The sequence below is a fragment of the Petromyzon marinus genome, chromosome 39 (genome assembly GCF_048934315.1).
Source record: "Petromyzon marinus isolate PM22_M1 ecotype Great Lakes invasive population chromosome 39, UKy_Petmar_22M1.pri1.0, whole genome shotgun sequence".
Lineage (NCBI taxonomy): Eukaryota > Metazoa > Chordata > Hyperoartia > Petromyzontiformes > Petromyzontidae > Petromyzon > Petromyzon marinus.
The window spans coordinates 16,742,258-16,763,208 of record NC_133705.1 but is presented as its reverse complement, the minus strand read 5'-3'; the positions used below and the strand labels follow the sequence as shown (position 1 = coordinate 16,763,208).

Below are 20,951 nucleotides of genomic sequence, written 5' to 3'. Positions count from 1 at the left end.
ACTCACGATGATGAGGAGTTCTCCACTCAGGACGATGATGATTATGATGAGTTCTCCACTCATGATGATGATGATGAGGAGGAGTTATCCACTCACGATGATGATGAGTTCTCCACTCACGATAATGATGATGAGGAGTTCACTCACAAAGACGATGATGATGAGCTCTCCTTCTCGCGGATTGGCATTCCAAGCGCGCTGCTGGCTGGCAACGCATCGCGTCGCGAGAAGAATGTTTTAAAAAAAATATTTCTCCGTTTGGATCTCTCACGGCGAGCGAGCAGTGCACCACCCTGCGTTGGAGAACGGGGATCGGAAGTTGGCCTCAGAAGTATGTTTTCTGCCATCCCGTCAGGAGGCTCTTTGCCCACTTTTCAAATTTTACATGTGAAGCCTCACAGCTGGAAATCAAGCCACACGCAGACGCGAGAAAACAACCGAATTTAATGCGAGTATTTTATTAAACCAAACACAAAACATGAATTCGTTCATCCCAGCACATTGTGCCGTGAGTGTAAATGCGAGACGAGAACGGAGGAGGTGAGCACGGCTGTGGGTGGCGTTCGGGTGCCAAGGGGAGCAGATCCACCGCCAGAATCGCCTGCCAAGAGCACAGACGGCATAGAGAGAACGAGCGAGTTGATCACGCAGCATCACCCCAAGACACGATGGATGTTTCGTTGGAGTCACTGGTGACCGGGTTGAGACACACGCAACAAAGATCCCTCGTTAAAGTCTTAATAGACCGTTGTGGCAAGTGCTGTGTTTTTATTCAGTTTGCTGTCCTTCCCCCGCACCTCCGATTAGCACGGTTGGCTACGTACGATGCGAAAGAAGTTCAACGTACCCAGATACTGTACACACAGCGAGCAACCTATGAAGAACCCGCACGGCACACGCTGGACTTGCGAGCCCGCTTTGACCACACGGGAGCCCAACTCTGGAGCTGAAGCGCAGCTCGGGGCGCTGCTGGCCTGAGCGCTTCGAGTCAGCCCGCGGGCCGCAGGCGAGCAATGAGTCGCGTCCTGCCCCCCGGGGGGGGGGGTGCTGCTGATGCAGGAGCACCGCAGGAGGAGCCCAGCGATGGACTTAAATGGCAATGGATGCGTCGCAGCTGAACCGCGGCCCAAAGAGAAATCTGCCACGTGCGCGCGCGCGCACGCGCGCTCCGTAATGGACCCCGCAGACGATTTGCGGTCAAAGTCGTGGCCAAATTAATCGGAGGGACGTCGCCAGGCCACAACTCGGCCAAAAAAACGCCACGTTTGGTCGCTTGTGGTCTTCCTCCTCCCCCTCCTCGAAACGAGTGCGGAGGGAGAGTCGTGAGCGATCGCTGACAGAGTCCGTGAGGCTGAACCAGAGTCACGTGGCCCTCGTCGTGTTCACGTGACGCTTTCCGAATATTCAGCACGGAGAAATGGAGACACTCGCATTAATGCGGGAAATTGTGAACCGTCTCAAGTTTTGCGAATGACACATACGTTATAGCGAGCGGTAGAAATTAATTACAGGAAGTTATTATAAATAACTTAATAAATTAAAGAGGCTCTGCACAGTTGAGCCCAAGATAAATATCCCGCATGGGCAAAAACAAAAGTTACCGCACAACAAGAGGTGGAGGAGGGGCACGACTGGAGACACGGCGGAGGATGTAAACCTGGGGTGCGTGTCTGTCTGTGTGTATGTTGCGTGTGTGTGTGTCGGACGTCTTTCGCACCGTACGTAGGCAACCGTGCTAATCAGAAGTGTCGAGGATGGACCGGGATCAGAACGGCGCCACAGAGATCAAGGTGGACGAGCGGTTTTGGAAAGAAAAACGAAATAAAAAAGGACCATAAAACGCAACACCCCAATGATGGAGTACAGCATTAGCACGTGTTTAACGGTGGTTTAATCAAAGCGCCTCCTGTGACAACGTGGAGCATCAGCTTGGGGGCAGCGCAGTGGTGACGCTCGTGCCACGCACAGCAACAAGCGACTCCCGACTCGGGCCTCCTTCTCCGTGGAGTTTGTGCGTCTCCCCACCGCTCTGCAATGGGGGGGTTTTACTCTTACAGCTAAAACACACACACACACACGCCGTGTGACCGACGTTACTCGAAACATCACCGCGCTGAAAGATTACACCGCAGGCGGACTCGTGGCAGCATCGCACCCCGACTGCGAAAACTCGGCAGGACCCTCCTGAAAAAAGAGTCTTGAGACTCGGGTGTGGCGGCCCTGGGTAAACGGGCGTCGTGATGATGAATGGTCATGAATAGTCATGCGTAATAATACATCGTGATGCATGGAGCAGACAAGAACAAACAGAAGCGTGGAGAGGCGCACCCCTGGAGTGACACGGAGAGACAGGAAGAGGAGCACGTGGACTCGAGAAGACACGCAGGCGAGAGACGCCACGTTGGCTGTCAAGAGAGGCGAGTGCGCTGGGGAGGGACAATCCCGGGTGGATGTCCACCACGGAGACGGAGCGATGAGATCGGCGCGCGCGCACAGCAGCGAGACGGCTTCTTGTCGCATCTAAGGGACCGCGAGGGACGGTGACGGATTGGAGAGGCTTTCATCCAGCAGTGGATAAATCATCGCTCATGATAGCAGCCCCGGACGCGTGCGCGTTGGCCCAAATACGCGAAGACAATAGACGAGACTCCAGGTAACGTCGAGTGGATTCGGCGAGCGATAAAGGCTGGCACAGCGTAAGAGGGGGTGAAAGGGCCAGTATCGATGTGAACTCACCAGCGTGGCGAGGTGTGGTCAAACAACCCCAAGACCCCTTGACCCGTGTTTATACTTGGCGCACTAATCCTGCGCGCGCTCTAAATCCGACATTATTATGAAGGTAACATCATTATAGATTTGTTTAATATCATTTAATTCCACTTCCCTATCACCACCGTCGTTGTGGACATCCTCCAAATTCATCGTTGACAGCTGTCATTGTTGTTCACTCAAAACGGACACATTCCATCCTCTAGCCGGCCCAGAGAAGCCGCGGAACCGTCAGCCACAAGTCAAATACACAATAAATAATAACACTGTAAATACACAATAAATAATAACACTGTAAACAAACAACAAATAATAACACTGTAAATAAACAATAAATAATAACACTAAATAAACAACAAATAATAACACTGTGTAAATAAACAATAACACTGTAAATAAACAATAAATAATAACACTGTAAATAAACAATAAATAATAACACTGTAAATAAACAATAATTAATAACACTGTAAATAAACAATACATAATAACACTGTAAATAAACAATAATTAATAACACTGTAAATAAACAATACATACCACTGTATAAAACAACAATAAACAATAACACTGAAAATAAACAATAGCACTGTAAATAAACAATAAATAACACTGTAAATAAACAATAAATAATAACACTGTAAATGAACAATAAATAATAACACTGTAAATAAACAATAAATAATAACACTGTGTAAATAAACAATAAATAATAACACTGTGCAAATAAATTTTTATTTAAAGCTTTCGTGACTGCAGGGATTCATATTCTTGGTTCTTTCGGTAAAGTCACGTAGAAGGGAAACAATAAAATAATAAAAATATTAAACAATAACACTGTCTAAATAAACAATAAACAATAACACACTGCAAATAAACAATAAATAACAATCACACGATCCGTCGGCTCTCACGGCTCACTCTCTCCACTCACACCTCCGAGTGTTCGTCACTCGACCCATCTGCCGCACGGCCTTCTGGGGGTGCTTCGTTTCAGCCGTTTGGACTCCTTCCGCCGCACCTATGGTTATCACGGATGGCTACGTCCCGTGCGAAAGAAGTTCAACATACATCCAGAACTCTCGACCGGTTTCGGCATTACAGTGTCTCATCAGCAGCAGAGTCGGGCTCGCTTCAGTTCAATCCAAGACGCAGGCGTTTGGTCGGTGGATAACATCCAACAATCGTATGTGAACCCAACCAAAACAAGTTAACAATGAAAACAAAATTAGAGCACACATCTAAATTACATAATGCCCAAGTCATGGCCCGTAATCAAATGAACGAATTTACAGTGCTCTGCACACACCATCCAAACCTCAGGGTAAACACAACACCGTGGGGAATATTTGTTGTCAAACTTCACAGTGAGATGAAGGGGGTGTGGTGTGAGTGGCGGGGGGTGACGAAGTCGGCATCAGCTGGGCTTGAGCCTCCCGGCAGTGTAATATAAACTGGAAACTAAACTATTTTTTATTTGGCCAGGTAGGGTCCACTGAGCCACAAAGCTATTTTTCAGAAGCGACCTGGCCACAAATGATAGCTCAACGAAGTGGCTTGTCACGTGGAAATTTATGGCAGCCAAACACTCTTAAACGCGTGTTTCTAAATGTGGAGGGGAAACACACACAACCCGGAGACAAATCCACGCGACCACGGGGAGAGAGTCACGCAAACTCCAAATATACAGCAACAGGCGTCAGGGTCGAGATCGTACCCACGACTTCCTGTATACCAAGCGAGGTAGTTAACATCTAGCCACCGTGGCACCTCACGAGTATAAATCAAGGGACGTCCACCGGAGTCTCAATCACGGGCTGCCGGATCGCAGCCTGCGCATCGCGACTCTGAGAAATCTCTGGACGACGAGCAACGCAAAGTTCCACAAATCTTTGGCTTCACGTAGGAAGAGGAAGCCGAGGTAACCTGGAGAAAAAAAAACGGCTCTGCACAGATGGATTCAAGAATCTATTTCTCTGCTGCCATCTCCTGGCCAGCTCACGGCCGTTTCGTGCGAGTGTTGCCTTGAACGTCCAGGCAACATGCGTGTTGGAACATTTAATATTCGCCTATTGTATAACTGATGACAGCTAAGAGGATGAAACCAGTCCAAATCTGCCAATTTTGGGAAATATTGGCATTTAGAGCGAGTGGGAGAGGGGGAGAGGGACAGAGAATCAGCCACCGAGAGAAAGAGAGAGAAACAGAGAGATGGACAGCGGAGAGAAAGAGATGGAGCAACAGAGAGATGAGAGGGGGAGGGAGGGAGAGATGGAGCAACAGAGAGAGAGACGGAGGGGGGGGCGAGGTTTGTGCTGGAGCCCGTGTTATCGGCGCGGCTAATCTACACGCGCCTCTGTCGCCAGAGCCCTCTCCCCTGCGGCACCACTCAGCAAACAGACAGGCCGGGGCAGGACGGGGGCACGGGGGGCGCGGGGGGGTGGGGGCATGCGTGGGAGGGAGGCAGGGAGGCACAGCGCGGTAAGGCTGGGAGCCGAGAGGGAGGCCCAGCCAGGAGCGGGGTGAGGGAAGGTGAGAAGGTAGGGCTTGCGGAGCGGGCTCCCTGCTCGTGTGTCACGGCTGAATTTGTAGCCTCTGAGCCACCGGCTGTGACCGTGAAGATGAGCCCCGTGGCCAGAGATAGGGCCCTAGGACTCGGGGCTGTGGTCGATGGTGGGGGGGGGGGGCTGATGGAGGGGATCTGTGGTAAAACGTTTGTTTTGGAAGGTAACCGTAATTTATATCAAATTCTCATTAAGAATTAAATTCGAAACCCAAGTATGTCATCTTGTGCAAATTAAACATTGGTCTGGGTCCTAACGCAGCAGCATCATCATCATCAGCACCATCACCGCTTTCACCCTTTCTCTATCGACTGCTGGATGATGGCTATAGTGTAGTACACGGCAAGAGGGAGCGAGGAGGTGAGAATGAGAGAGAAAGGAGGGAAAACAACGTCAGCAAAGCTCAAGAGAGAAACGAGCAAGTAAATATTGAAAGAAGGGGAGGGAGGGAGCCATAAGGGAATTTGTTGAATAAAAAAAATTATTGGCTCAAAAAACTCTCCACATACCTGTGCTAAGCGATGCAGCGCTGACGCGGAGTAATGAGCGGGGAGCTGGGCGCGCGTGGGCAGCCTGGAGGGACGGCTTCAGGGGACCCCCGCTCACTCTCCGTCTCCCACACCGCCAGCCCAGCCTGGGCTACGTCACCAAACATCCCCAATGTAGGACCACAGAGCTTGGGCAACTGTTGGATATTGAGGAGTGTTATCCACAGCCCCCCCACCACCACCACTCCATCACCCCACCCCCCTCGCGTGCGTGAGGTTTCTCTGGGTAGGCTGGCCTCCGCCCACACGAATAATAAACACTCATTCATGGGGAAAACATCCCTAATACATTCGTCAATAACACTCCCTTACTCAGAACCTAAACATTTATTTATCCTGGAGAAATCGATGAGCTATGAAGCTCTTTTCCACTTTTGTCCAGTATAATGTATATGATAGAGTTGGACAAACATAAACAATGAAGTTGCACAGACATCCCGATATAGGACCGCAGACCTTGGGTAATTGTTGGGGGCAGTTGTGGCGGCTTTCCCACGTGTCTGGGTTCCACGACCTGAATCATTCTCTTTCTCTCCGTGTGAGTGAGCGACTACCGTGCGCGATACAAATTATAAATGATCATAACCATTGTTATTGTACCCCCACTATATTCAAACGCTGCTCATCATCAACTGTGGATAGACTGGCCTCAACCGTAGGAATGTGGAGTTTCCACCGCGGTGAAATCTTCCCTTATAAACCCTCCGTGTATCTGGAACTCCTATCACGCGAGCCCTCCTGGGCTGAGCCAGAACAACCCAATTATTTGCGTGTTTTTTTCGGATAAGAGAACTCGTGCAAGACCCGGTTATCCACGACAGAGCGGAAGAGGTCGCCAACATCCGATGATCTGAGAACCTGCGACCCAGACGAGGCGGCACATGCATTCTGTTCTCCACGTGTGTGTGTGTGTGCTGCATTCTGTTCTCCACGTGTGTGTGTGTGCTGGATTATGTTCACCACGTGTGTGTGTGCTGCATTCTGTTCTCCACGTGTGTGTGTGCTGCATTATGTTCACCACGTGTGTGTGTGTGCTGCATTATGTTCTCCACGTGTGTGTGTGCTGCATTCTGTTCTCCACGTGTGTGTGTGTGTGCTGCATTATGTTCTCTACGTGTGTGTGTGCTGCATTCTGTTCTCCACGTGTGTGTGTGTGCTGCATTATGTTCACCACGTGTGTGTGTGTGCTGCATTATGTTCTCCACGTGTGTGTGTGCTTCTTTGTCGGTGTTAACGCGGATAAGAGGAGATATTTTCGTGGATAATGCAGATAACAGGACCCGCCACATCACTGCGGATAAGAGAACCCGAATCTGTGTTTATCCTAGAGGAATTCGACGAGCTAGGAAGCTCTTTTTTCACAACTCTGCCAACAGAGTTGTCGTCGTTGCTCCAGGATTACTTTCAGCCGGAGATTTCCCGGGGCTGAGCTCTGGAAAATATTTCCGCACTCGGCCCACCGCACCCGTTCCACTCTCGCTCCGGCTGCGGCGACTCGCCCCACAAGCCACGTCCGGTCGAGCGCCGTCCCGGGAATGACCGAGTGGGAGCGCAGTCCGGGGCCTGTGAGCAGCGGAGCCGCTGGTGGCGACTTCACCTTTCGTGAACCAAACCGCGATGGTCAATCGCCCCAAAGTCTGATCATCAGAGTCGCCATCCAACACCTCCCCCACACACAAAAGCACAGAACGCAGCGTGGGCCGGCTTCCTCGTAATGATGTGTTGTTAGCGCAAGAGTTAAATTCTCACCCCGCCGGCGTCCGCGCCACCGCCCCCGCAGGCCCCCGACATACCCCCTGAGCCGTAATAAAAAAATCTGGAGCGGTGACCTTGACATTGGAGCTGTGGAGTCTTGGCGTGCGCTTTACCGCCTCCCTTTCATCCCGGCGGAGAGCAATAATAAATAAATAAGGCTCGGTAAGTCGAGAGGCGACAGCTGAGATCCGACAGGTATGCTAAGCCCTGTCTCCAGACTGTCATTTCTGAGAGTTCTGATAGCACGGGCGCTGCGCGCTGGTGGCCATCGTGAGCCGGCGCCGACGCCGACGAGCACGCGGCTCCTCCTCGTCAGGGGCAGCGCGACACCCGCGCTGCCCCTGATGAGGAGCGCCGTGATAACTACGCCGCGTCCCGGGGGGGGGGGGGGGGGGCTGGAGGAGAGGGGGGGGGTCGAAGAATCGCAGCGCGCAGATGAATTACGCGCGAGCGTGACTCCCCGCGAGTCGTGGGGATGAAATGAAGAAGTTTTAAACAAATTCGGAGTTGACAGCGGCATAACAGCTCCTTTATATGTTTTAGTTTTACTTTACGTACACCACACATGGTTCAGCTGAGTTCAGCTTTAAACAAAAAAATACTGACCACCGCCTCGGGACAATTCGGCAAAATATTTTATAACGGCCCGAAGGAGTGAGGGAGCGATCTCATTTGGGCTCCCTCGTTCATTTCCATCACTTGTGCCGCTGTTCTGCAACTGAAGTCTCGCGCCCCTCGGCACCGCGGCGCTTTCTGCTTCTCCACGCCACTCCAACGCCGCCACGAAACTCAGCCCCGGCCATCGCGACCCCGCGGATCCACGAGCAATGACGCCCCCCAACCACCCTCCACAACCCCCACCACCCCCCAACCCCCACCACCCCCCCCCAACCCCGACACCCCCACCACCCTCCCCCCCCAACCCCCACCACCCCCAACCCCCACCACCCTCCCCCCCCAACCCTCACCATCCCCCCCCAACCCCCACCACCCTCCACAACCCCCACCACCCCCCAACCCCCACCACCCCCCCCAACCCCCACCATCCCCCCCCAACCCCGACACCCCCCAACCCCCACCACCCTCCCCCCAACCCCGACACCCCCCAACCCCCCCCAACCCCGACCCCCCCCAACCCCCACCACCCACGAAACTCCCTCAACTCCCCCCAACCCCCACCATCCCCCCCAACCAACCCCGACCCCCCCCCAACCCCGACCCCCCCCCCAACACCCACCACCACCCCCGAAACCCCCCCAACTCCCCAACCCCTCCCCCCAAACTCTCCAACCCCCTCCCCCCCGGGCCCCCCGCGAACGTTTGCAAATATTCCCCTAATTTGTCTGCGCCGTGAGAGCCCAGAACATCTCGCTCGCGGTTTTGATGTACGACTTGTTTGAGGAGCTTACGGTTGAGTGACCTACAAGTAAAGCTTCAAGAAAGAGGGGGGGGGGGTGCGAGAGAGAGTTGGAAAAAAACCCACTCCATAGTTGTGGTTTAATAATTATTTATTTGTTGAGACACAAAAAAACCACGAAAAATTCTTCCCCCCCCCGATAGATTTGGTGGCTCGAGTCGCAGCTCCACACGTCCAGCAGCAGCAGACGGCACTTTGAGTGCCGTCTGCTGCCTCTGGGCTGCCTCGTGGCGGTGGAGATGCCCGCGTCTCGCGTTTCTCTCGCTGCGCTCCCGACTCCCTCTTGTTGTGACCCAGCTGTGATTTCATAATCGAAAACACTCAACTCCACTCACTCTCGCACCGGCGGTGCAGTGGCGTGGTTGGCATGAGTCCTGGTCTACAGAATCAACTTCCCCCCACCCCCGTCCTCCCCCTGCCCCCCTCCCCCCGCCTCTCCGTAGCTCATCCCGCGGGCTCTTCCCCCAGCCATCTGTGCTGTCCACTCCCTGGCCCTGGTCAAGTCCAAGCTCAAGAGCTGCCGTTTTGTGTCCCGCCACCAGCCTGCTACGACGTGGTCGCGTCGTCCTCACTCTCTATCACTTTGACTTTTAAACAACATGTCTTGCCGCCAGCAGCAACAGCACTGGAGGCGATTCCGATGTGAAATACACAGTCACCAGCAACACAAATAAACGCTATAAATCCACGCGCTGTGGCGCTAAATGCACCGCGCACAACACGAAATAAAAGTCACGTGGTGGTGGTGGTCATCGCGCACGCCACGGTGACGAGCGAGCGCTTCAGAAGGTGAACACGTGGGGTGCCTTCCACGCTGGTACAGAGAGGGGCTTGTCCGGCTCCCCATCGTTCGAAGAAGACGCGCTGCACATCACCGACACGTGTGTGGTACGTGGCGTGCACCAGCCGGAGCCGCGCCTTGAGCAGGCCCCTGAACACTGGAAGCACAGGGCAGCCGTCAGTGTCACCTTGCAGCATCTTTTTCCTCGTTCTAGAGAGAGAGAGATGGAGAGTATCCCCGCTGTCGCTGTAGTGCAGCGTCTTGCGATGCGGTCGCAGTTCGACACCGCGACGTGAATCCAAATCGCGTTCGGCTTCAGCGTGACCCCCTGTGCTTGTACACAGAATGAGTATTCAGCAGCAGCAACACGACGCTTCTCACGATGACGATTGGCGGTACACAGAGTGGGCATTGTGGACGGCAGAGGGCAGTGCAAAAAAAATCATTGTACTGTACGTCTATGCTCCCCAGTCTTTGCTCCTCGCCTTCCCCATCCCGCACTGACCAGTGTGGTGAAGTACGTTTGAATAATCGCCCCCCCCCGCCACGACGCGCAACCGGGAGGTCCTCATCCAGCAGTGGATTGTTGTCGGCCTTCGTAGGCGCGCTCACCAAGGGCACTCGCCCTCAAAGTCTGTCGAGGCCACGAGGAGGGACCTTTGTCATTGTTTCAACTGCAGCGAGTCGCAGAAGGGAGTCTGTCCTCCGAACAGGAAGGGGTGACCGGAGCGTGGTCTCGGTCCGCGCACTCGAGTGAGTCACGGTCGCTCACCCGCGCTCGCGGCCTTCATTCACATCCTGCGCCAGGGAGCAGAGGCTACTCTGACTCATTAGGGTCGGCGCGAGCGTGGGGGGGGGGTCGCGTGTTGGGGTTCTCTCTGAGTCACTGTCAGACGCTGGCTGATTAACGGCGGAAATCAGATTTGATAAAGCACACGGGCTCGTAACTATCAAATCAGCTTCCGAGGAGGACTCTTAACACAGAATGGGATTTAAAAAAATACAATTAGAATCGTCTTCTGTATTGTGCCTCGACTTAAAACTTTCGAGACTGCAGGAATTCATATTATTGTTTCTTTCGGTAAAGTCACGTAGATATAATTTAAAATGTTTAAATAATAAAATTAAATATTTTTTATTTATTACAATTTTAAATAATAAATTGAAAATAATAAAAGCAAGAAACCCACGACGTTTCGATCGCAACGCAAGCGGTGTTCATCAGGCGAAGAGAAAAGAGGGGGCAAGCCTCCAAATGCATGTTTTTTTGCTTTAATTATTTTCAATTTACTATTTCAAATTGCAATTTTATTAGTTTATTTTATTATTTTATTTAAATTAAAATTTTTACCTACGTGACTTTGCCGAAAGAACCAAGAATATGTACCTCTCCTGGTTCGATCGGTGTCCGGTTGTGAACCCAACCCGAACCCAAACACCGGGCGGTCGGACACACCGTGCTGACAAGTCACAAATAAGTGGCAGCCAATGGATCGAACCGAAAGTACGTCCGTCGCGGAGATGGATCGATAGAATCAGCCCACGTGCAGGGTGACCCAGAAGAACGGCGACAATGCGGCAAGACCTTAATCCATCAGTGGATAGATCACGGCTGGTGATGTTAATGACGATTACCCAGACAAGCCTCGCTGAGTCTGACTACCTTTTTGACCCCCCAAGAGGATCCTGCATTGGGGTGAGTTGGCCACGTCCGAATTCACGAGCGGGTCGCTTCACCTAGGAGTCGAACGGGAGAACACGGAGAAAACTCGACCGTGCAAGGAGGTGACACTCAAAGCTTCGCACAGATAGATTAAAGAATACCTTACTCTGCTGCCATCTTCTGAACTCCTGGCAGTCTATGGAAACGACTATTGTCATGGACTTCAATTACAAAATCCTTTAACCTAGTGATCATCAAATTAACTTCTATTTGAACAGGGCTCTTATCGTAAAATTGGATTACAGAAGTATATAATCTACGGACTCGTCAAACTATATTCGATACGCAGAAGCATGATAATAATACAATTAGATTCCATCAGCCTATAATCCAGTTACCATCAAATTACACTCCCTATTCCGATCATTCCCATCTCTTGCTAAACAGGAGCGTGGAGAGACGCATGCTTGGAATGAGACCGAGAGACAGAAGGAGGAACGCGTGCATCAGAGAGCGCGTCGTGGATACGAGTGGAGTTGGCTCAGGCGGCACACGTGGTGCGCAGGGACGATGTCCGGTGGGAGAGTCGGACGATGGAGCCGTGGCCAAAGGACGGAGCGCGCCGGAAAGCACCGCCACTGCGGACCACCGAGCGATGGAACCAGCGCGCGTGTACGAGATGAGCGGACTGGAGCGTCGCGTCAACAGCAGGGATGGCAATAGCTTGGTTATAGCGGGTTAAAGCATGCCTAACGATGGTGTCGAACTTTCTTTTGAAATTAATGCATGAATGGCCCTTGAGCGTGTACGGATGCAACTTGAAAAAGTTTAAAGTCCAACACCCGCTTTTTCCTCTTACTTTCCATAAAAATAAAAACATGTTAATTGTGTGCGTGTGTGGGGAGGCTTTGATCCAGCAGTGGATATATCGCGCAGCCCCTACTGCTGTGGCTGCTGCTGATGATGATGGTACCGACAATTGCCAATGACAAAAATCTCGCGATCACTCCTAGCGTCACTTTCTCTTTGCATGAGCGGCGCTCCAAGGCGGCGGAGGTGGTGTGGGTGGTGGGGTGGCTGGTTGCGTCATGGTGCAGCGGAGAGAGAACGTGGTGCGGCTGTAATCGCAGCTGCTGGTCTAGATTAGGGCTACATTAGCGCTATCGCTGGTGGCGCCCGGGATCACCCCGACGCGGCTGGGAGTCGTCAAAGCCAGCCGAGGAGGCCTCTCCGCGGACGCGGCAGGGAGAGGACGAGGCACGCGCGAGCGACACCAGCGGGGCCCTCGGAAGAGCACGCGGGGTGGGAATCCGGGAATCCGCGGGGAGCGTGATCGGAATTGGGAACGATTTTGTGTAATCGCGTGGGGGTGGAGGGGCCTGGTTGGATGGCGGTTTTGTTAATAAAACAGAGAGGGAGAGGCCGCCAAACAAGAGGGCAGAGGACAGCAACTCCCGCAGAGCGGATAATGAAGCGGCGAGACGTCTCCTGGACTGAGCAGCGTTGTCGAGGAGCTCGGGCGGGGGAGACGAGGGAGGGGTTCCAACGCCAGCAACGCGGAGCACGGACGATGGCGCTGCAGATAAGGAACGCGGTCACGAGATTGGCGCAGGCATATGGGGCGACTTTGGGGAGGAGCGGGGTGGCATTTGCACGCTGGGCTGTGAACCCGGCGGACGTGAGTTCGAGATTAGGTTCGATTCCAGGCCACAGCTGACGTGAAAGACGAGCGGTGTCTGTACCGGTCCTGGGCGGCCCCTTTCATCCACCTGCACTGAGCAGCTTGGTGAAGTATGGTGAAGTATGGTCAACAACGCCCACGACCGACGCGCGGTCGAGGCATTCATCCAGCAGTGGATTAACAAAGAGCCGTGCACATAGGGCGGGATTAGAGCAAGATGAGAGAGGAGAGTCAGGGGAACGTGTGGAGTGGAGTGGAGAGAGATGAGAGGGGAGAGTCAGGGGAATGTGTGGAGAGGAGTGGAGAGAGAGGGGTGAAAGAGGCAGGGCCGAGTCCAAGGAGTATTTAAAGACTGAGAGGGGAGTTGGTCTGTTAGTGGGTCTGAGACGAGAGTTGATCTCGTCATGGGTCTAGGATTGAATTGGGAAGCAGTGGATGAGATGAAACAGTGAATCGAGTGGTATTGGTGGAGCTATCAAGACGCGCATTTTAGGAGAAGTGCAAAAAGAGAGAGGGGAGCTCAAATAGGACATCGGAGACAACCTCCTCGCCGTGTGGACCCGCAACCTTTGAAGGACACAGAGAAAGGAGGCGGGAGACAAGGGGTGACCGCGTGGCGGTCTTCGTTGTGACCTTGGAGACGAAGATTTGGATGGCGGCAGCAGCTGAAGACTCTGCTCAGACGCGTGCGCTCCCATCACGCTCCCCGTCACCTCCGACCTCTCCATGCCATCAAAGGTCAAACGCAAAACGCTCTTTTCCCTCCCCCCCAAAAAATCACAATTTTTTCCTAGAAACCCTCCGGATAATTTGGAGTGCAAATGTTTCGGGGCCACGCTGCAACCAATTCATCACTCCCGGTGAAGGTTTAAGTGCGGTGAAATAAAAAAATACCACGCCCCTCCTCCACACAAAATAATAATCATTATCATCATCTCTCAACGTCAACCCTCGTGGGTTAAAACAAAGCACAGAAGCCGATTGCGAGCCGCGCCCGCCCGCCCGCCCGCCCCGTGACGTCGCGGGTGGCCCTCCGGGTAAGGGCCCAGGCCCGGACAGCGCGGGCGGCGCGGAGGTCGTGGCGGCAGCTGCCCCCACAAACTTGCGGATTTGGGGGAGCGAACCTTTCACTCTGCCTGCCCCTCAATGCCTTACCTGTGCACCCACATCGTGCTTGCGAGCACTGTGTTTGTTGTTGTTGTTGCTGCAGCCTTCTGACTCATAGCTCACCGGATTACTCCTGCAGGCTAAATAAATGTTTAGATTCTGATTCAGAATTTAACTTAAGTCCCCCCTCTCCTCACCCCCCTCAGATGTTCCACGTTGGGGCCCCTTGTGGCTACGCGCCTCATTAAAAGTTTGACATCGGTCCCAGGTGACCGGTGCTGAGTGGGGTTGGAGAGTGGTGAGTGGAGTGAGTTCAGCGGAAGGGTGAGGTGAGTGAACTTCGTGGAGTGTGGTGAGCGCGGGAGAGGTGAGTGAACTGTATTGCGGTGAGTGGGGTTGGAGAGTGGTGAGTGGGGTATAAATGTAATGAGTGTGGTGAGTGTGGTGAGCTGGGTGTGTGAGATGGTGTAAGATAGTGTAGCTTGTTTCAAGGATGTGACGAGTGCGGTTTGAGTCAGCGTGGTGAGTGTGGTGAGCAGACAGCGTGAGTGGCGGTGAGGTGAGCGTGGTGAGGTGAGCGTGGTGAGGTGAAGCGAGCGCGGTGAGGCGAGGTGAGGTGAGCGTGGTGAGGTGAGTGCGGTGAGGTGAGCGTGGTGAGGTGAGCGTGGTGAGGTGAGGTGAGCGTGGTGAGGTGAGCGAGGTGAGGTGAGCGTGGTGAGGTGAGCGTGGTGAGCGAGGCGTGGTGAGCGTGGTGAGGTGAGCGTGGTGAGGTGAGCGAGGTGAGGTGAGAAGTCGTCGCCGTGACGTTTCTCGCGCTGTTTCCCGCGTGAGCAGAAGGCGACGGTGGCCCCGCGCACCCCCCCCAGGGTGGGCACACAAATCGTTCCCCCCACCCGGTCACTCGAACAACAATAACAACAATAACAACAATAACAAAGTATCAACATGATTTATTTAAAATAAAAACTGACGTCGCGTGTCTTAACACTTGCCACGTCGATGTTTCTTGGCGTGCGGACTTCGCAAGGAGCGAGTGTCTCGCGTCGGTGACGCTCACGGTGTCAGCCCCTTGGCAGCTCAGCAGTTTCAGTTTTTAAGTTTTTTTATTTTTTATTTTGGTATAGCCCTGTGAGCCATTCGGCTCTTGAATCGGGTACAACCACAACTAACAAAAACACGAACAAGAAAAACATCTTAAAGTGACTTTGTGACTGTGAGTGGGACTCACCCCAGCCCCGGGGTGAGTGGGACTCTCGCACGACGAGAGTTCTTCTCGTTGTTGACACTTGGCCACGACGCTCGATGTAATCGCCAGCCCAGCGCCGAGTGTGGAAATCTCAACATGTTGTTTGCTTTAAAACCTTGCGGTTTCGCTGAAAAAACAAAACCCCAAATCGATTGGCACATTTGCCCACGTGACAGCTTCTTCTGATTAGCTCTGTCGGGTGGTGGAGGGGTTATAGACAGAGAACCGACTTCGCGATCTAACCCAAAACTAAATGGTCACGATCATAACATTGCTTGTGAAAGGCTACGCGCAACAGCTCCCGTGTAGCTCACACACACAGACACATGCTGTTGTGACGAGGGCTGCTAGGCGGTGGTGGGACCACCACCACCACCACCACGCCCAGACACCTTTGTCTCCCCATAACTCGATGTATACCCACCCCGTCGGGTAGTGCACTCACTTCACCGCTCGTTCGCCACCAAGGTTGGCCGTAGCCAGGGATCGAACTCACGCGGGCTGAATGGGCCGAGTGAATGAGAAGATTCCACATCCACGCCGTTACTTTTCGTTTGGGCTCACTGCTGATTACCGAGCTGGGTATTTGAACTGACCCCACGCAACAGCGTTTGGAGAGATGTGTATGCATCGGAGGCGATATAAATCCACGATGCAAATCCAATAACGTGATTTTAATCACGGGTAGCTGACACCCCGCATTCTAAACGAGAATTTCGGCAAAGCCAGCTCAGTGGTCTGCCACGGACATTACGAACCCCTGCAGCCCAGTGCCGGATTATACTAGTAGCAAAAGTATCTACATATGATGCTACGGGCCCCGCACTTTCAAGGGCCCCGCGCTAAATGCTTTCAAGCTATCAATTCCGGTTCAGTGATTCTGCACTTGCTCTATTACTATAGTACTATATCGCCTTCAACTTTTATGAACGACTGGGTGTTTAAGTTTAGCCATTTGTCGTATTATCTGGCTGTATAGAAAATGAAAAACTACAATAACATTACTATGCAAGTTACAAATTTGTATTTCAATATTTACGTTAAAAAGTAGGTCCCCTTTATAACATATGCTGCAGGCCCCGCACGAGCATGCTCCGGCACTGCTGCAGGCACAGCATCACCTTCGAGAAGAGTACAACGTTTCAACAGATATATTTATGTTTTCGCACCTTTTCTTTCACGGATTCTAGAGGTGGTGGCGGCGTCTCTAGGAGGCGGAAACAGGACAGCGCCGCACTTGTTTGTGGGTAATAATGAACAAGACAATTGGGGAAAGGGAGGCGACACGCACACACACACAGAATGGGAGAAACACGTGGAAGTTAAACGAAGGAAGGAGAGCGCAGCGAAGGTCACGACAAATCAGCAAGGTTGTGGATCATTCCATTTAATTTGTTATTTCCCCCGCTCCGCTGATGGCCTCGCTAGCCCCGGTAAAGTACGCAGCGCATTGGTCCTCGTTCATTGTTCTACAGTTTGTTCTTTTGCTCAGCGAACGTCAGCGAACGTCAGTGATTCCCCGGCACAACAACCGCTTCCCCGTGTCCGCTCGCACACCCGCGAGCTGGCCGGAGCGCCGCCTCTGCGTTGCGGAGTCGCGCAGAGGATCGCGGTCGTGCCCCAGATGATGAAGTCGGCGGGCAGAAAGCCACGGTGGCAAAACTTCAGCGGTCCGCACGAACAACTCCTCCCGTCTCTGCGCGCGTTGATACAACTCACCATGCGGTAGTGTATTGTGAATCATCATTCACAGGGAATGGCTTTACGACACCAGAGATTGGTGCCACAAAGATGTGGCACCACTTGAGCGTATTGGCACGAGACAGAGGAAAGTGGAAACAAATGACGAAATGTGCAGTGGACACCGGATCATCATCGCCATCACAATCGTCATTATCAGCAGTGATCAATCCACTGCTGGATGAAGGCTTCCACCCAAGCCGTTCTGCGATGCAACAATCAATCCATAGCGCCTGTACGATTTCGCCGCTGCATCTCCGCAGTGAATTCCCTCCCGAGTGTGTTTCCCTCCTCAAGGGTACCTTTCTTGAACGGCAAAAAACATAGCAGGCGCCCCAGCACGCTTTGCACGTCACGATGGCATCACCGAAAGTGCGTACATTCTGCACGCCGGTTTGGCGATGACCACGAGGTTGTGGCATTTAAAAAGAATAAAAGCGGCACAAGTACAAGGAACTGTACGCTAGTTGCATTCGGACGCATCAGAACAGGACAGACTATCGTGGAGAAGAGCCCACTGACAATAACTCCTCGTTGTAATTCCCAGCATGCATCTCCCCTCCACACTTCTTGAACAGCTTTTGTTCCAATGTCATTGCCAGCGGACGTCTTCTGACCAAAACATCAGAGCTGGCATGTAGCACGCATTGAACACGGTTATGTTTGAATCAAATGTATGCATGTTGAACTTCTTTCGCGCCGTACAAAGCTAACCGTGCTTATCGGAGGTGCCGGGGAAAACACAACACTCGTTTAGCAGAAGTCCCCCCTCCCCACTCCCCCGCAAAGTGGCGTGGCGTGCTTGGCAGAGGCTCTCCGGTACAAGGGAGGAAGCGGACCCTCTCCCTCTCGCCTGCCACTGTCCAATATTCCTCCCTCTGTGTAACCTGGGACCCCCCCCCCTCCCTGTGGTCCGTGGGACCTGGCAGAGTTGCACCACCGCCTGCACACTCGATAGCCAGGCCGACAGCCTCCCCCCACCGCGTCCACCACCCAACACGAATGTCTCGCACCCACCGTGGCTTCTCAACCATGTTCGTTCACGCCTTGCCAAGTCTGCCTGGCGCGGCCCGCCACGTGCGAGGTCGTTCGCACCCGGCGCGGGACTCTTCGTCCTTGAAGAACAAAAGACGCACAGAGCGGGCGGGGAGCAGACGTCACAATGCTGAACGGCCGCGATTGTTTGCGGTGCAAATCGACGCCAAGGAACGAGCGCGCGACCCCTCGCTGCGTTACCCCCCCCCCCCGTCCTCCTCCTACCCCCCCCCCCCCCTTGTGTGCCAACCAAGAGCGCCGCGTCGCGAGGGTTCGCGTTGTCCCTAGATCTACCGCTGGGCCACCGCGTCCACCACTCTTGTCGCAGAGGTTCGCGATTCGAACTCGGCAAGCCGCCCCTGGTTATTACTGCGGGTGCATTCGTCGGAACGTACTCCCCCCCCCCCCCCCTGTCTGCTTCACAGCAGTGGACGTGAAAACAAAATCCCGTGAAGCAATGCACAAGAGCAGGCCATTGTGTGTGCCAGCGTCATGGTCCACATCTGCCAAATATGAAAAGTCACCTGCAAATGTGCTCCATTGGGATTTGCTACATAGCAACACCCATTCCCTAACGTGAAACGACTGCAGACCGTGCCTGTGAAACATAGCGCCATGCTGATAGCCTTCGTGGTGCAAGCCTGCAGTCCAGCACAGTGGAGGCGAGGGTTAGTGGATCACGGAAACGCCACGAAGCTCCTCTTTCGTGGCCGTCCTGCTGCCATACCCTGGCTCGACCAGGAGATGTGAGTGCAGCGAGTGGACTCATCCACATCTGTTATCTCCTGCGTGGGCTTTCTCCGGGGATACCGGTCTGCTCTCACAGCGTGTACACAGACCCACAGTGAAACAAATTGGCTGAACACTTCTTTAAAATATAGCGGATCGCGCAGCCTGGCCTATTGTTGGCAACGCGGGCTGCTCCGCTCGCCTGCGACTCCTCGTGCCTTTCAGCCGTTCTCTCTCCTCGAGGTGGCGAGATGTTAACAACCTTGCATGGTATACAGGAGGTCGTTGGTTCGATCCCGACCCAGACGCCTGCTGTATATGTGGAGTTTGCGTGTCTCTCTCCCCGTGGTCGCGTGGATCTTTCTGCGGGTCCCCCGGTTTTTCCCCTCCACATTTAAAATCAACATCGCCACGCGTTCAGGCAGTATTGAACTGCCGTATATTTCCACTTGATAAAGCCGCTTCTTAAAATTACCATTGGTGATAGCACAGGTCGCTTCTGAAAAATAACTCCACAGCTCAGTGGGTCTTACCTGGTGAAAGACAAAGTCTAGTCTAGTTTTAGTAAATCTACTAAGGTGGAGAGGGCATCTGCGTGGGTGGCTGGTGCTCTGCGAGCGCCCCGTGGCTCTCAGCCCGCGTGGACTGTGAGGAGGTTGCGGCTCCAGGCGCCGCGTCTCCCAGAAGACGGGGAACGCGGACGGGACACTCACCACACCTGCAGCGGGGGGGTCTCTTACTCACCACCAACACTCACCACTCACCACCAACACTCACCACCAACACTCACCACTCACCACCAACACTCACCCCCAACACTCACCACCAACACTCACCACTCACCACCAACACTCACCACTCACCACCAACACTCACCACTCACCACCAACACTCACCACCAACACTCACCACCAACACTCAACACTCACCACCAACACTCACCACCAACACTCAACACTCACCACCAACACTCACCAACAACACTCACCACTCACCACCAACACTCACCACCAACACTCACCACCAACACTCACCACCAACACTCACCACCAACACTCACCACTCACCACCAACACTCACCACCAACACTCACCACTCACCACCAACACTCACCACCAACACTCACCACTCACCACCAACACTCACCACCAACACTCACCACTCACCACCAACACTCACCACTCACCACCAACACTCACCACTCACCACCAACACTCAACACTCACCACCAACACTCAACACCAACACTCAACACTCACCACCAACACTCACCACCAACACTCACCACCAACACTCAACACTCACCACCAACACTCACCACCAACACTCACCACCAACACTCACCACTCACCACCAACACTCACCACCAACACTCATCACTCACCAACAACACTCACCACTCACCACCAACACTCACCACCAACACTCACCACCAACACTCACCACTCACCACTGACACTGACCACTCAACACTCACCACCAACACTCACCACCAACGTCATCAGCCAACAAATGTGAATGTAATAACACAGACACGAGCTATGATCCTAACCTTGCCCTAAAATCACACAGCCATAACCTTGACCCTCACAACGCTGCGAGATGACCAGCAGATGGCAGTACAGCAATAGATTCTTGAATCTATCTGTACGGAGTTGTGTTACTTCTCATATGGAGCTAAACACTTATATCCCTGAATTGGCGAAAAGTTCTCATGGCAGGATCCGCTTCGCAACGCGACTCGAGGCTTGGCGAGGCTTTCCTAGTAAATAAAGGTTCATTATTGTTGTTATAAGCCTGGCCCCCTGAGGTAACTCTACCCCTAGGCATACTGTAGTTACATGTGTAATGTGCATCGCGTTACACACACACACACAAACACATACCTATCCAGACTGCCGTGCATTATGCGGCAT

The 20,951-nt window shown here is 53.1% G+C and overlaps 1 long non-coding RNA gene across 1 annotated transcript; it reads right to left on the bottom strand.

Annotated features, from left to right (window-relative positions):
• Positions 1–442: 442 nt before the first annotated feature.
• Positions 443–15,780, bottom strand: LOC142930499 (uncharacterized). Its single transcript, XR_012946431.1, has 3 exons — positions 15,514–15,780; positions 5,843–6,018; positions 443–601 (listed from the first exon to the last, which is right to left on the bottom strand). It is a non-coding gene; the product is annotated as an uncharacterized LOC142930499 (long non-coding RNA).
• Between the last annotated feature and the right edge of the window lie 5,171 nt (positions 15,781–20,951).